Genomic DNA, 17,275 nt, shown 5'->3' on the forward strand with positions numbered 1-17,275 from the left:
GCAGGTCTGAAGACCATGCATACCATTTCTTGGAGTGCTCTCGCCTTGTCAACTGGGAGGAATACTTTCTATGCTACAGTATCCAGTAGCATGCCCAGAAACAGGAGCCGCGGAGACGGTTCCAGGTGGGACTTCTGTAGATTAAGGATCCACCCGTGGTGAGACAGGCGTTGGATAGTGCGATCTATGTGGAGTAATAGAAGCTCCCTTGATCTTGCTTTTATCAGGAGATCATCCAGGTATGGGATCACATTGACCCCCTGGACCCTGAGCTGAAACATCATTTCCACCATCACCTTCGTGAACACCCTTGGAGCTGTAGACAGGCCGAAGGGTAATGCCTGAAATTGGTAATGATCGTTCAGCAGGGCAAACCTCAGAAAGGCCTGATGAGATGGCCAAATTGGGACATGTAGATAAGCATCCTTGATATCCAGGGATACTAGGAACTCCTGTGGTTCCAGGCCTGCGATCACTGCCCTCAGAGATTCAGTCTTGAATCTGAAAACCTTCAGGTAAGGATTCAAGGACTTCAGATTCAGAATGGATCTCACAGACCCATCTGTTTTCGGTACTACAGACTGTAGTAACCCTGTCCTTGTTGCAACAGTGGTACTGGGACAATGACCTGGGACTGTACCAACTTCTCTATGGCCAGTAGTAGAGTACCACGCATACTTTCCAAAACTGGTAAGCCTGATTTGAAAAATCGTTGGGGAGGAGAACCGTCGAACTCCAGCTTGTAGCCCTGAGAGATAAGGTCCCTTACCCAAGCATCTTGGCAAGAACCGTCCCAGATGTGGCTGAAGTGACGTAACCGAGCTCCCACCACGAGATCCCCCCGGGGCGGGTGTGCACCGTCATGCTGAAGTGTTTGCGGGAATAGAACTGGTTTTCTGGTTCTGAGACCCAGCAACTGCTGGTTTTATAGGTTTTGCCCTGGAGCCTCTCGCTGCATTGGAGGCTCCTCTGGTTCAGGATTGAAATCTGGAGGACCGAAAGGAGTGAGTAGATGGTCCCGTTTAGGAACGTCTAGCAGGAGGGGCACCCGAAGGGAGAAATGTGGATTTTCCGGCCGTAGCCTTCGAAATCCAGGTGTCCAGGTCACCTCCAAAGAGCCATTCACCTGTGAAGGAAAGAGATTCCACATTACGGTTTGAGTCAGCATCAGCGATCCACTAACGTAACCATATGGCTCTGCGCGCAGACACAGCCATAGCCGTGGTTCTAGCACTAACAGTGCCAATCTCTTTTAAGGAGTCACAGAGGACTCTTGCCGTCTCCTGAATGAGAGTCAGTAAGGCAACAGTGTTGACTAAGGTCATATTACCCGAGAGACCTTCCTTTATTTGACTAGCCCAGGAATGGATTGCATGTGTCATCCTGCAACCTGCAATGACCGGCCTTTGTGCTACGCCTGCAGCAACGTAAATAGGATTTTAATACCTACCGGTAAATCCTATTCTCTTAGTCCATAGAGGATGCTGGGGATGCTTCAAGAACCATGGGGTATAGACGGGATCCGCAGGAGACATGGACACACTATAAGACTTTGAATGGGTGTGAACTACCTTCTCCCTCTATACCCCTCCTCCAGACTCCAGTTACAGGAACAGTGCCCAGGGAGACGGACATTTCGAGGAAAAGGATTTATTTAACATTTTAAACTAAGGTGAGATACATACCAGCTCACACCACCAACACGCCGTACAACATGGCATTCAACAACAACGCATGCAACGGCATGATCAACAACAGTCACAGACTGACTGCACTCAGCACAACATGTGCGTAACTACAACCAATAACTGCAGATACCCTCTGCACTGGGACGGGTGCCCAGCATCCTCTACGGACTAAGAGAAAAGGATTTACCGGTAGGTATTAAAATCCTATTTTCGCATACGTCCTAGAGGATGCTGGGGATGCTTCAAGAACCATGGGGTTTATACCAAAGCTCTAGAACGGGCGGGAGACTGCGGATGACTCTGCAGCACAGATTGACCAAACAAGAGGTCCTCCCCAGCCAGGGTATCAAACTTGTAGAACTTTGCATAGGTGTTTGATCCTGACCAAGTAGCAGCTCAGCTGTAATGCCGAGACCCCTCTGGCAGCCGCCCAGGATGAGCCCACCTTCCTGGTAGAATGGGCCTTCACCGACTTCGGTAACGGCAATCCTGCCGTAGAATGAGACTGCTGAATCATATTACAGATCCAGTGTGCAATAGTCTGCTTGGAAACAGGAGCCCCAATCTTGTTGGGAGCATACAGGACAAACAGAGCCTCTGTTTTCCTAACTTAAGCCGTTCTGGCGACATAGATTTGCAAAGCTCTGACCAAGGCATCAGTAGCCACTGGAACCACAACAGGCTGGTTCACGTGAAACGAAGAAACCACCTTTGGCAAAAATTGCTGATGAGTTCTCAACTCCGCCCTATCAGCATGGAAGATTAAATAGGGACTTTTGTGCGACAAAGCAGCCAATTCAGATACCCGCCTTGCAGATGCCAAGGCCAACAGCATGGCTACTTTCCAAGTAAGGAATTTTTACTCAACCTTACGCAAAGGTTCAAACCAATGAGATTGCAGGAATTGCAACACCATGTTAAGATCCCATGGTGCCACTGGGGGCACAAAGGGAGGTTGTATGTGCAGTACGCCTTTCACAAAGGTCTGAATTTCTGGAAGGGAGGCCAACTCCTTCTGAAAGAAAATAGATAAGGCCAAAATTTGTACTTTAATGGAGCCTAGCTTTATGCCCTCATCCACACCTGCTTGCAAAAAATGGAGCAACCGCCCCAGCTGAAATTCCTCCGTAGGAGCCTTCTTGGATTCACACCAAGACACATATTTTCTTCAAATATGCTGGTAATGCTTTGCCGTTACTTCTTTTCTAGCCTGAAGAAGTGTGGGAATGACTTCACTGGGAATACACTTTCGGGCTAGGATTTGGCGTTCAACCACCACGCCGTCAAACGCAGCTGTGGTAAGTCTTGATACACGCACGTCTCCTGTTGCAACAGGTCCTCACGAACAGGAAGAGGCCAGGGATCTTCTATGAGCAACTCCTGAAGCTCTGGATACCAGGCCCTTCTTGGCCAAACCGGAACAATGAGTATCGCCTGAACCCTTGTTCTTATAATCTTTATCACCTTTGGAATGAGAGGAAGTGGAGGGAACACATATACTGACGGAAACACCCACTGTGTCACTAGGGCGTCCACCGCTATAGCTTGAGGGTCCCTTGACCTGGAACAATATCTCTGAAGTTTCTTGTTGAGGCGTGACGCCATCATGTCTACTTGAGGAACTCCCCAATGACTTGTCACTTCTGCAAAGACCTTTCGATGAAGACCCCACTCTCCTGGCTGGAGATCGTGTCTGCTGAGGAAGTCTGCTTCCCAGTTGTGCACACCCAGAATGAAGACTGCTGACAGAGCGCTGGCATGTCTTTCCGCCCAGCGAAGAATCTTCGTGGCCTCGGCCATCGCTGCTCTGCTCCATGTACCGCCTTGGCAGTTTATGTACGCTACTGCTGTCATGTTGTCTGACTGAATCAAGACAGGCAGACCCCCGAAGGAGATGTTCTGCTTGCAGTATGCCGTTGTAAATGGCTCTTAATTCCAGAATGTTTATGTGTAGACAAAACTTCTTGGCTCGATCACTTTCCCTGAAAGTTTCTTCCCTGTGTGACTGCTCCCCAGCCTCGGAGGCTTGCATCTGTGGTCACTAGGATCCAATCCTGAATCCTGAACCTGCGCCCCTCCAGGAGGTGAGAACTGTGCAGCCACCACAGAAGGGAGATTCTGGTCCTGGGAGATAGAATTATCTTCCGATGCATGTCCAGGTGAGACCCGGACCATTGCTCCAACAGGGTTCAGTATGGTATGCCGGCAACCAGCATACCGGCGCCGGGAGCCCGACTGCCGGCTTACCGACAGTGTGGCGAGCGCAAATGAGCGCCACGCTTTTTTATTCTCCGTCCAGGGGGGTCGTGGACCCCACGAGGGAGAATAAGTGTCGGTATACAGGCTGTCGGGATTCCGGCGTCGGTATACTGTGCGCCGGGATCCAGTCAGTCGGCATACTGAAGACCACCCGGTCAAACAGGTTCCACTGAAACACCCTTGCATGGAACCTGCCATATATGGAATGGCCTCGTAGGCCACCACCATCTTCCCCAGCAACCGAGTGCATTGAAGAACTGACACTTTTGTTAGTTTCAGAAATTGTTTTACCATGTTCTGTAATTCAAGAGCTTTTTACATTGGAAGAAAAACTCTCTGCAATTCTGTGTCCAGAATCATACCCAGAAACGAAAGCCGTGTCGTTGGATCCAACTGTTATTTTGGCAAATTTAGGAGCCACCCGTGTTGTTGCAGAATCGTCAGTGAAAGAGCCACATTCTTCAACAATTGCTCCTTGGACCTCGCCTTTATGAGGAGATCGTCCAAGTACAGGATAATTGTGATTCCCTGCTTGCGCAGGAGAACCATCATTTCCGCCATTACTTTGGTGAAAATCCTTGGAGCCGTGGACAGACCAAACGGCAACGTCAGAAATTGGTAATGACAATCCTGTACTGCAAACCTCAGATAAGCCTGATGCGGAGAATATGTGGGAATGTGTAAGTAGGCATCCTTTAAGTCGACCGATACCATAAAATCCCCCTCTTCCAGTGTGGAGACCACTGCACGTAGAGATTCCATCTTGAATTTGAATTTCTTTAGAAAGAAATTGAGGGATTTTAGGTTCAGAATCGGTCTGACTGAACCATCCGGCTTCGGGACCACGAACAGGCTCGAATAAAAACCTTCCCCCCGCTGTGACGGGGGCACCGTGACAATCAGTTGACTGTGACACTTTAGTATTGCAGCGCTTACTATTTCCCTTTCTAGAAGAGATGCTGGCAAGGCCGACTTGAAAAATGGGTGAGGGGGCACGTCTTGAAACTCCAATTTGTACCCTTGGGTTACTATTTCGACTATACAAGGGTCCAGGGCCGAGTGCACCCAGACCTGACTGAAAAGTTCGAGACGTGCCCCCACCAGTGCGGACTCCCTCAGAGGAGCCCCAGCGTCATGCGGTGGATTTGGCAGAAGCCCGGGAGGACTTCTGCCCTTGGGAACTTGCCACAGCTTGTGACCTTTTTCCCCTTCCTCTCGTAGCAAGGAAAGAAGATCCTTGTCCTTTTTTGTATTTATTGGGCCGAAAGGACTGCATTTGATAGTGGGGGGTTCACTACGCTATGCCGGCGGTCAGGCTCCCGGCGACCAGCATACCGGCGCCGGGAGCCTGACCGCCGGCTTACCGACAGTGTGGCGAGCGCAAATGAGCCCCTTGCGGGCTCCCTGCGCTCGCCATGCTACGGGCACGGTGGTGCGCTACGCGCGCCACGCTATTGTATTCTACCTCCAGGGGGGTCGTGGACCCCCACAAGGGAGAATAAGTGTCGGTATGCCGGCTGTCGGGCTCACGGCGCCGGTATGCTGGTCGCCGGGAGCCCGACCGCCAGTATACTGAAGACCACCCGATAGTGGGGCGTTTTCTTTTGCTGTGCAGGAACATAAGGCAGGAACGATGACTTACCCGCGGTAGCCGTAGATACCAGGTCAGTGAGGCCGTCGCCAAACAAGACCCTACCGTTAAATGGTAGAGACTCTATCGCCTTCTTAGAGTCAGCATCAGCTTTCCATTGATGAATCCACAACACTCTCCTGGCTGAGACTGCCATGGCATTGGCCCTTGATCCCAAAAGGCCAATATCCCTCACAGCTTCCTTTAAATACGCTGCAGCATCCCTGATGTGACCCAAAGTCAAAAGCACGCTATCCCTATCTAGGGTATCTACCTCAGATGACAAGTTATCTGCCCACTTTTCAATAGCACTACTCACCCATGCCACAGCAACGGCAGGCCTGAGTAGCGACCCTGTAGTGACATAAATGGATTTCAGGGTATTTTCCTGCTTACGATCCGCAGGATCCTTTAGGGCTGCCGTGTCAGGGGACGGAAGTGCCACCTTTTTGGATACACGCGATAAAGCTTTGTCTACCGTGGGGATTGACTCACACCTTTCCCTGTCCTCAGAGGGGAACGGATATGTCACTGGAATTCTTTTGGGAACCTGTATCTTTTTGTCAGGATTTTGCCAAACCTTTTCAAAAAGAGTGTTCAGTTCATGAGAGGGAGGAAACGTTACCTCAGGTTTCTTTCCTTTATACATACAGACCCTTGTATCAGGGACAGCAGGGTCCTCAGTGATATGTAACACGTCTTTTATCGCCACGATCATGTACTGAATGCTCTTAGCCAGCTTTGGATGTAATCTGGCATCACTATAGTCGACACTGGAATCAGAGTCCGTGTCGGTATCTGTCTCTGCTACCGAAGGGGTCTGGGCCTGTGACAAAGCATCTTCCATGGATTTCCTCCATGTCTGGTTCTTAGACTCAGATTTATCAAATCTCTTAGTCAACTTAGTCACGTTTGCGTTTAAAACACTCTCCATATATTCATCCAATCATCCGTCTGCGGTGCAGACACGGTCACTCTCACAGTATTTTCTGTCCCCACTCCAGCCTCCTCCTGGGAAAAGCATTCAGCCTCAGACATGTCGACACACACGTACCGACACCCACAACTACACTGGGGCTATAGGAGACAGACCCACAATAAAGCCTGCAAGAGAGACACAGAGAGCGTTCTGCCAGCTCACACCCAGCGCCTATCCCGGTACTGAGGCCAGTGACATGACTGCCCAGACCTGTTAGCGCTTTATATATATACAAATCAGCACCAATTTATTTGTGCCCCCCCCAACCCCCCTATTTTGCACCCTGTTACTTGTACAGCAGTGTGGAGGACAGGGCCAGCGTCTCTGCAGCTTCTGAGGAGAGAAAATGGCGCTGGTCAGAGCTGTGTGGGCTAAGCCCCGCCCACTACATAGCACGCTTCAGTCCCGCTTAAAATTAAGAATTTACTCACCGGTAATTCTATTTCTCGTAGTCCGTAGTGGATGATGGGGACTCCGTAAGGACCATGGGGAATAGACGGCTCCGCAGGAGACTGGGCACATCTAAAGAAAGATTTAGGACTACCTGGTGTGCTCTGGCTCCTCCCCCTATGACCCTCCTCCAAGCCTCAGTTAGGACACTGTGCCCGGAAGAGCTGACACAATAAGGAAGGATTTTGAATCCCGGGTAAGATTCATACCAGCCACACCAATCACACCATATAACTCGTGATAGGAACCCCGGTTAACAGTATGATAACAACGGAGCCTCTGAACAGATGGCTCGCAATAATAAGATTTTACTTACCGATAAATCTATTTCTCGGAGTCCGTAGTGGATGCTGGGGTTCCTGAAAGGACCATGGGGAATAGCGGCTCCGCAGGAGACAGGGCACAAAAAGTAAAGCTTTTTCCGATCAGGTGGTGTGCACTGGCTCCTCCCCCTATGACCCTCCTCCAGACTCCAGTTAGGTACTGTGCCCGGACGAGCGTACACAATAAGGGAGGATTTTGAATCCCGGGTAAGACTCATACCAGCCACACCAATCACACCGTACAACTTGTGATCTAAACCCAGTTAACAGTATGATAACAGCGGAGCCTCTGAAAGATGGCTTCCTTCAACAATAACCCGAATTAGTTAACAATAACTATGTACAATTTATGCAGATAATCCGCACTTGGGATGGGCGCCCAGCATCCACTACGGACTCCGAGAAATAGATTTATCGGTAAGTAAAATCTTATTTTCTCTATCGTCCTAGTGGATGCTGGGGTTCCTGAAAGGACCATGGGGATTATACCAAAGCTCCCAAACGGGCGGGAGAGTGCGGATGACTCTGCAGCACCGAATGAGAGAACTCCAGGTCCTCCTTAGCCAGAGTATCAAATTTGTAAAATTTTACAAACGTGTTCTCCCCTGACCACGTAGCTGCTCGGCAAAGTTGTAATGCCGAGACCCCTCGGGCAGCCGCCCAAGATGAGCCCACCTTCCTTGTGGAGTGGGCCTTTACAGATTTAGGCTGTGGCAGGCCTGCCACAGAATGTGCAAGTTGGATTGTGCTACAGATCCAACGAGCAATCGTCTGCTTAGACGCAGGAGCACCCATCTTGTTGGGTGCATACAATATAAACAACGAGTCAGATTTTCTGACTCCAGCTGTCCTTGCAATATATATTTTTAATGCTCTGACAACGTCCAGTAACTTGGAGTCCTCCAAGTCACTTGTAGCCGCAGGCACTACAATAGGCTGGTTCAGATGAAATGCTGACACCACCTTAGGGAGAAAATGCGGACGAGTCCGCAGTTCTGCCCTGTCCGAATGGAAAATCAGATATGGGCTTTTGTAAGATAAAGCTGCCAATTCTGACACTCTCCTGGCAGAAGCCAGGGCTAGAAGCATGGTCACTTTCCATGTGAGATATTTCAAATCCACCTTTTTTAGTGGTTCAAACCAATGAGATTTTAGGAAGTCCAAAACCACATTGAGATCCCACGGTGCCACTGGAGGCACCACAGGAGGCTGTATATGCAGCACTCCCTTAACAAAAGTCTGGACTTCAGGGACTGAAGCCAATTCTTTTTGAAAGAAAATCGACAGGGCCGAAATTTGAACCTTAATAGATCCCAATTTGAGACCCATAGACAATCCTGATTGCAGGAAATGTAGGAATCGACCCAGTTGAAATTCCTCCGTCGGAGCACTCCGATCTTCGCACCACGCAACATATTTTCGCCAAATTCGGTGATAATGTTGCACGGTTACTTCCTTCCTTGCTTTAATCAAAGTAGGAATGACTTCTTCCGGCATGCCTTTTTCCTTTAGGATCCGGCGTTCAACCGCCATGCCGTCAAACGCAGCCGCGGTAAGTCTTGAAACAGACAGGGACCCTGCTGAAGCAAGTCCCTCCTTATAGGTAGAGGCCACGGATCTTCCGTGATCATCTCTTGAAGTTCCGGGTACCAAGTCCTTCTTGGCCAATCCGGAACCACTAGTATCGTTCTTACGCCTCTTTGCCGTATAATTCTCAATACTTTTGGTATGAGAGGCAGAGGAGGAAACACATACACCGACTGGTACACCCAAGGCGTTACCAGCGCGTCCACAGCTATTGCCTGCGGATCTCTTGACCTGGCGCAATACCTGTCCAGTTTTTTGTTGAGGCGAGACGCCATCATGTCCACCATTGGTCTTTCCCAACGGGTTACCAGCATGTGGAAGACTTCTGGATGAAGTCCCCACTCTCCCGGGTGAAGATCGTGTCTGCTGAGGAAGTCTGCTTCCCAGTTGTCCACTCCCGGGATGAACACTGCTGACAGTGCTATCACATGATTCTCTGCCCAGCGAAGAATCCTTGCAGCTTCTGCCATTGCACTCCTGCTTCTTGTGCCGCCCTGTCTGTTCACATGGGCGACTGCCGTGATGTTGTCCGACTGGATCAACACCGGTTTTCCCTGAAGCAGAGGTTCTGCCTGGCTTAGAGCATTGTATATTGCTCTTAGTTCCAGAATGTTTATGTGAAGAGACGTTTCCAGGCTCGTCCATACTCCCTGGAAGTTTCTTCCTTGTGTGACTGCTCCCCAGCCTCTCAGGCTGGCGTCCGTGGTCACCAGGATCCAATCCTGTATGCCGAATCTGCGGCCCTCCAATAGATGAGCACTCTGCAACCACCACAGAAGAGACACCCTTGTCCTTGGAGACAGGGTTATCCGCAGGTGCATCTGAAGATGCGACCCTGACCATTTTTCCAACAGATCCCTTTGGAAAATTCTTGCGTGGAATCTGCCGAATGGAATTGCTTCGTAAGAAGCCACCATTTTTCCCAGGACTCTTGTGCATTGATGTACAGACACCTTTCCTGGTTTTAGGAGGTTCCTGACAAGCTCGGATAACTCCTTGGCTTTTTCCTCCGGGAGAAAAACCTTTTTCTGAACCGTGTCCAGAATCATCCCTAGGAACAGCAGACGAGTTGTCGGCATTAACTGGGATTTTGGAATATTCAGAATCCACCCGTGCTGTTTTAGCACTTCTTGAGACAGTGCTAATCCCATCTCTAGCTGTTCTCTGGACCTCGCCCTTATTAGGAGATCGTCCAAGTATGGGATAATTAATACGCCTTTTCTTCGAAGAAGAATCATCATCTCGGCCATTACCTTTGTAAAGATCCGAGGTGCCGTGGACAATCCGAACGGCAGCGTCTGAAACTGATAGTGACAGTTTTGTACAACGAACCTGAGGTACCCCTGGTGTGAGGGGTAAATTGGAACGTGGAGATACGCATCCTTGATGTCCAAGGATACCATAAAGTCCCCCTCTTCCAGGTTCGCTATCACTGCTCTGAGTGACTCCATTTTGAACTTGAACTTCTTTATGTACAGGTTCAAGGACTTCAGATTTAGAATAGGTCTTACCGAGCCATCCGGCTTCGGTACCACAAAAAGAGTGGAATAATACCCCTTCCCTTGTTGCAGAAGAGGGACCTTGACTATCACCTGCTGAGAGTACAGCTTGTGAATGGCTTCCAAAACCGTCTCCCTTTCGGAGGGGGACGTTGGTAAAGCAGACTTCAGGAAACGGCGAGGTGGATCTGTCTCTAATTCCAACCTGTATCCCTGAGATATTATCTGCAGGATCCAGGGATCTACTTGCGAGTGAGCCCACTGCGCGCTGTAATTTTTGAGACGACCCCCCACCGTCCCCGAGTCCGCTTGAGAAGCCCCAGCGTCATGCTGAGGCTTTTGTAGAAGCCGGGGAGGGCTTCTGATCCTGGGAAGGAGCTGCGTGTTGCTGTCTCTTCCCTCGACCTTTGCCTCGTGGCAGATATGAATAGCCCTTTGCTCTCTTATTTTTAAAGGAACGAAAGGGCTGCGGTTGAAAAGTCGGTGCCTTTTTCTGTTGGGGAGTGACTTGAGGTAGAAAGGTGGATTTCCCGGCTGTAGCCGTGGCCACCAAATCTGATAGACCGACTCCAAATAACTCCTCCCCTTTATACGGCAAAACTTCCATATGCCGTTTTGAATCCGCATCGCCTGTCCACTGTCGCGTCCATAAAGCTCTTCTGGCCGAAATGGACATAGCACTTACCCGTGATGCCAGTGTGCATATATCCCTCTGTGCATCACGCATATAAAGAAATGCATCCTTTATTTGTTCTAACGACAGTAAAATATTGTCCCTGTCCAGGGTATCAATATTTTCAATCAGGGACTCTGACCAAACTACCCCCGCACTGCCCATCCAGGCAGTCGCTACAGCTGGTCGTAGTATAACACCTGCATGTGTGTATATACTTTTTTGGATATTTTCCATCCTCCTATCTGATGGATCTTTAAGTGCGGCCGTCTCAGGAGAGGGTAACGCCACTTGTTTAGATAAGCGTGTTAGCGCCTTGTCCACCCTAGGAGGTGTTTCCCAGCGCTCCCTAACCTCTGGCGGGAAAGGGTATAATGCCAATAATTTCTTTGAAATGATCAGCTTTTTATCAGGGGCAACCCACGCTTCATTACACACGTCATTTAGTTCTTCTGATTCAGGAAAAACTATAGGTAGTTTTTTCATACCCCACATAATACCCTGTTTAGTGGTACCTGTAGTATCAGCTAAATGTAACGCCTCCTTCATTGCCAAAATCATATAACGTGTGGCCCTACTGGAAAATACGGTTGCTTCGTCACCGTCACCACTGGAGTCATCGCCTGTGTCTGGGTCTGTGTCGACCGACTGAGGCAAAGGGCGTTTCACAGCCCCTGACGGTGTTTGAGTCGCCTGGACAGGCACTAATTGATTGTCCGGCCGTCTCATGTCGTCAAACGACTGCTTTAGCGTGTTGACACTATCCCGTAGTTCCATAAATAAAGGCATCCATTCTGGTGTCGACTCCCTAGGGGGTGACATCCTCATATTTGGCAATTGCTCCGCCTCCACACCAATATCGTCCTCATACATGTCGACACACACGTACCGACACACAGCAGACACACCGGGAATGCTCCTAACGAAGACAGGACCCACTAGCCCTTTGGGGAGACAGAGGGAGAGTTTGCCAGCACACACCAAAAGCGCTATATATATATCAGGGATAGCCTTATAATAAGTGCTCCCTTATAGCTGCTTTGTTATATCAAAATATCGCCATAAATGTGCCCCCCCCTCTCTGTTTTACCCTGTTTCTGTAGTGCAGTGCAGGGGAGAGACTTGGGAGCCGTCCTGACCAGCGGAGCTGTGAGAGGAAATGGCGCCGTGTGCTGAGGAGATAGGCCCCGCCCCTTTTCCGGCGGGCTCGTCTCCCGCTATTTAGAAAATTTAGGCAGGGGTTAAATATCTCCATATAGCCTCTAGGGCTATATGTGAGGTATTTTTAGCCTTTATAGGTACTCATTTTGCCTCCCAGGGCGCCCCCCTCCCAGCGCCCTGCACCCTCAGTGACTGCCGTGTGAAGTGTGCTGAGAGGAAAATGGCGCACAGCTGCAGTGCTGTGCGCTACCTTTAGAAGACTGCAGGAGTCTTCAGCCGCCGATTCTGGACCTCTTCTGATTTCAGCATCTGCAAGGGGGCCGGCGGCGTGGCTCCGGTGACCATCCAGGCTGTACCTGTGATCGTCCCTCTGGAGCTTGATGTCCAGTAGCCAAGAAACCAATCCATCCTGCACGCAGGTGAGTTGATTCCTTCTCCCCTCAGTCCCTCGCTGCAGTGATCCTGTTGCCAGCAGGAATCACTGTAAAATAAAAAACCTAGCTAAACTTTTTCTAAGCAGCTCTTTAGGAGAGCCACCTAGATTGCACCCTTCTCGGCCGGGCACAAAAATCTAACTGGAGTCTGGAGGAGGGTCATAGGGGGAGGAGCCAGTGCACACCACCTGATCGGAAAAAGCTTTACTTTTTGTGCCCTGTCTCCTGCGGAGCCGCTATTCCCCATGGTCCTTTCAGGAACCCCAGCATCCACTAGGACGATAGAGAAAACAAATTTGTGTAACAATAACTATTTACAAGTATTGTAGACAATCCGCACTTGGGATGGGCGCCCAGCATCCACTACGGACTACGAGAAATAGAATTACCGTTGAGTAAATTCTTATTTTCTCTGACGTCCTAGTGGATGCTGGGGACTCCGTAAGGACCATGGGGATTATACCAAAGCTCCCAAACGGGCGGGAGAGTGCGGATGACTCTGCAGCACCGAATGAGAGAACTCCAGGTCCTCCTCAGCCAGGGTATCAAATTTATAAAATTTTGCAAACGTGTTTGCCCCTGACCAAGTAGCAGCTCGGCAAAGTTGTAAAGCCGAGACCCCTCGGGCAGCCGCCCAAGATGAGCCCACCTTCCTTGTGGAATGGGCTTTTACAGATTTAGGATGCGGTAGTCCCACCGCAGAATGCGCCAGCTGAATAGTGCTACAAATCCAGCGCGCGATAGTTTGCTTAGAAGCAGGTGCACCCAGTTTGTTGGGTGCATATAGAATAAACAGCGAGTCAGTTTTCCTGACTCCAGCCGTCCTGGAAACATAAATTTTCAGGGCCCTGACTACGTCCAGAAACTTGGAATCCTCCAAGTCCCTAGTAGCCGCAGGCACCACAATAGGTTGGTTCAAGTGAAAAGCTGATACCACCTTCGGGAGAAACTGAGGACGAGTCCTCAACTCTGCCCTATCCATATGAAAAATCAGATAAGGGCTTTTACAGGACAAAGCCGCCAATTCTGACACCCGCCTGGCCGAAGCCAGAGCCAATAACATAACCACTTTCCACGTGAGATATTTCAATTCCACAGTCTTAAGTGGCTCAAACCAATGTGATTTCAGGAACTCCAAAACCACATTGAGATCCCAAGGTGCCACTGGGGGCACAAAAGGAGGCTGGATATGCAGAACTGCTTTGACAAATGTCTGAACTTCAGGCAGTGAAGCCAGTTCTTTCTGGAAGAAAATCGACAGGGCCGAAATCTGGACCTTAATGGACCCCAATTTGAGGGCCAACGTCACTCCTGCTTGCAAGAAATGTAGGAATCGACCCAGTTGAAATTCCTCCATTGGGGCCTTCTTGGCCTCACACCACGCAGCATATTTTCGCCAAATGCGGTGATAATGTTTTGCGGTGACATCCTTCCTGGCTTTGATCAGGGTAGGGATGACTTCCTCCGGAATGCCCTTTTCCTTTAGGATCCGGCGTTCAACCGCCATGCCGTCAAACGCAGCCGCGGTAAGTCTTGGAACAGACAGGGTCCCTGCTGCAGCAGGTCTTGTCTGAGCGGCAGAGGCCAAGGGTTCTCTGCAAGCATCTCTTGAAGTTCCGGGTACCAAGCTCTTCTTGGCCAATCCGGAACCACGAGAATAGTTTTCACTCCTCGCCTTCTTATTATTCTCAGTACCTTGGGAATGAGAGGCAGAGGAGGAAACACATAAACCGACTGGTACACCCACGGTGTTACTAGAGCGTCCACAGCGATCGCCTGAGGGTCCCTTGACCTGGCGCAATATCTTTTTAGCTTTTTGTTGAGGCGGGACGCCATCATGTCCACCTGTGGTCTTTCCCAACGGTTTACCAGCATCTGGAAGACTTCTGGATGAAGTCCCCATTCTCCCGGGTGGAGGTCGTGCCTGCTGAGGAAGTCTGCTTCCCAGTTGTCCACTCCCGGAATGAACACTGCTGTCAGTGCTAACAATCCTTGTGGCTTCTGCCATTGCCCCCCTGCTTCTTGTGCCGCCCTGTCTGTTTACATGATTGGATCAGTACCGGCTGGTTCTGAAGCAGGGGCCTTGCTTGGCTTAGGGCATTGTAAATGGCCCTTAGCTCCAGAATATTTATGTGAAGCGAAATCTCCTGATTTGACCACAGTCCTTGGAAATTTCTTTCCTGTGTGTCTGCACCCCAGCCCCGAAGGCTGGCATCCGTGGTCACCAGGACCAAGTCCTGTATTCCGAATCTTCGGCCCTCTAGTAGATGAGCCGTCTGCAGCCACCACATCAGCGACACCCTGGTTCTTGCCGACAGGGTTATCCGCTGTTGCATCTGGAAGGACCCGGACCACTTGTCCAACAGGTCCAACTGGAAAGTCCTTGCGTGGAACCTTCCGAATGGAATTGCTTCGTATGAAGCTACCATTTTTCCCAGGACTTGAGTGCGATGATGTACCGACACCTGTCCCGGTTTTAGAAGGTTTCTGACTAGAGATGACAACTCCTCGGCTTTTTCCACTGGAAGAAACACTTTTTTCAGGTCTGTGTCCAGAATCATTCCCAGGAACAGAAGACGTGTCGTCGAGACTAGCTGTGACTTTGGAATATTGAGAATCCAGCCGTGCTGTTGCAGCACTTCCTGAGGAAGTGCTGCCCCCACTACCAACTGTTCCTTGGACCTCGCCTTTATCAGGAGATCGTCCAAGTACGGGATAATTAAAATTCCCTTCTTGCGAAGGAGTATCATCATTTCGGCCATTACCTTGGTAAAGACCCTCGGTGCCGTGGATAACCCAAACGGCAGCGTCTGGAACTGATAGTGACAGTCTTGTACCACAAATCTGAGGTACTCCTGGTGAGGATGGTAAATGGGGACATGCAGGTACGCATCCTTGATGTCCAGGGAGACCATGTAATCCCCCTCGTCCAGGCTCGCAATAACTGCCCTGAGCGATTCCATCTTGAACTTGAACCTTTTGATATAAGTGTTCAAGGATTTTAAATTTAAGATGGGTCTCACCGAACCGTCCGGTTTCGGTACCACAAACATTGTGGAATAGTAACCCTTTCCTTGCTGAAGGAGGGGTACCTTGACAATCACTTGCTGTGAATACAGTTTTTGAATAGCCACCAACACCGCCTCTCTGGCAGAGGGAGTTGCCGGTAAGGCAGATTTTAGGAAACGGCAGGGGGGAGACGTCTCGAATTCCAGCCTATATCCCTGAGATACTACTTGAAGGACCCAGGGATCCACCTGTGAGAGAGCCCACTGTGCGCTGAAATTTCTGAGACGGGCCCCCACCGTACTGATGGTGATGTTGATGTACAGGATGATGGGGATCCCACCCCAATCCAGGGTATTGAACCCCTCATATTGGCTATTAGGGAGGTGTTAAAGCTCCCCCTGGGGGATGCAAGTACTCAGCAGTCATTTTTCCTCCCTCTCCTTATGTATGTACAACCTCACATAAATGCTTGGTTCACCTGTGTTTAGCCAGTCTCACGCAGGGGCTATAGCGGGTCCCCCCCAGGAGGTTCAGCCGCACATTTGTCCGGGGGACCCCCCCTAGCGGGTCCCCCCGGTTGGTACTCACCACTGAAGATCACCTTCAGGCAGTGTCAGGGGGTGTGCGCAATGCTGCGGCTGCGACAGACAAGGCGCCATGCCCCGCTGAACAAACAGTCCCTCAGGACGGTGGTCATGCAACGGGGAAGCGGCTCTCACCTCAGGAGGCCGGTGACCATCCCCCCCCCAAAAAAACTCCATGGTGCAGGTATACTGTTGCCCAAACAGCATACCGAAATCATTAAAAGTTAGAAATAAAAATGAAGGAAAACTCTGGAGCTGCAGAGTGAGCATCCTCTCCCGAGGGCTCTTTATCTAAACTGAGCTGTAGGAGGGGCATAGAGGGGGAGGAGCCAGCACACCCAGTGGTAGAATGTTTAAAGTGCATGTGCTCCTTTGGACCCGTCTATACCCCATGGTACTAATTTTGTCCCCAATATCCCTTATGGATGCTAGAGAAAAGTAGTTGGAGGAGAGGGTGGTCCACAGTGTCCAATGCAGCAGAGAGGTGAAGGAGAATAAGCAGAGAGTAGTGACCATTGGATCTGGCAGCATGGAGGTCTTTGCAGACTTCAGTGAGGGCAGTATCAGCGGAGTGGAGAGGACGGAAGCCAGGCTGGAATGGGACAAGCAGTGAGTGTGAGGAAAGACAGTCGGATGTAGACTATATGCTCAAGGAGTTAGGAGGAGAGAGATGGATAGTTGGAGAGAGTGGTTGGATGAAGGGAAGGGTTTATAAGAATAGGGGAGACAAGAGCATGATGGAAGGCAGAGGGGACAGTGTCTGATGAGAGGGAGAGAATGAGATGGGCATGATGGGAACAGGCAGAAAAAGAGAGGTAGCGGAGGAGGTGATAGGGTCACATGGGGAGGTGGAGGGGGTGAGGAACGGCTGAGGGCCATGACTTCCGCATTAGATACAAAGAAGAGAGATGTCAGAGTTGGTAGGAGGTAAGGGGGGGGGGGGGGTCAGGAAATGGAGGAGGGCATTGCTCAGGGTCTGGTGGGATGTGATATCCTGCC

General features: G+C 50.2%; 1 protein-coding gene across 1 annotated transcript in view; it reads right to left on the minus strand.

Moving 5' to 3' along the window:
• Positions 1 to 17,275, minus strand: part of LOC134983315 (zinc finger protein OZF-like) — a 143,631-nt gene that overhangs the window by 125,667 nt on the left and 689 nt on the right. The gene's annotated exons all lie outside the window — the stretch shown is intronic.

The sequence above is a fragment of the Pseudophryne corroboree genome (assembly GCF_028390025.1).
Source record: "Pseudophryne corroboree isolate aPseCor3 chromosome 3 unlocalized genomic scaffold, aPseCor3.hap2 SUPER_3_unloc_12, whole genome shotgun sequence".
Lineage (NCBI taxonomy): Eukaryota > Metazoa > Chordata > Amphibia > Anura > Myobatrachidae > Pseudophryne > Pseudophryne corroboree.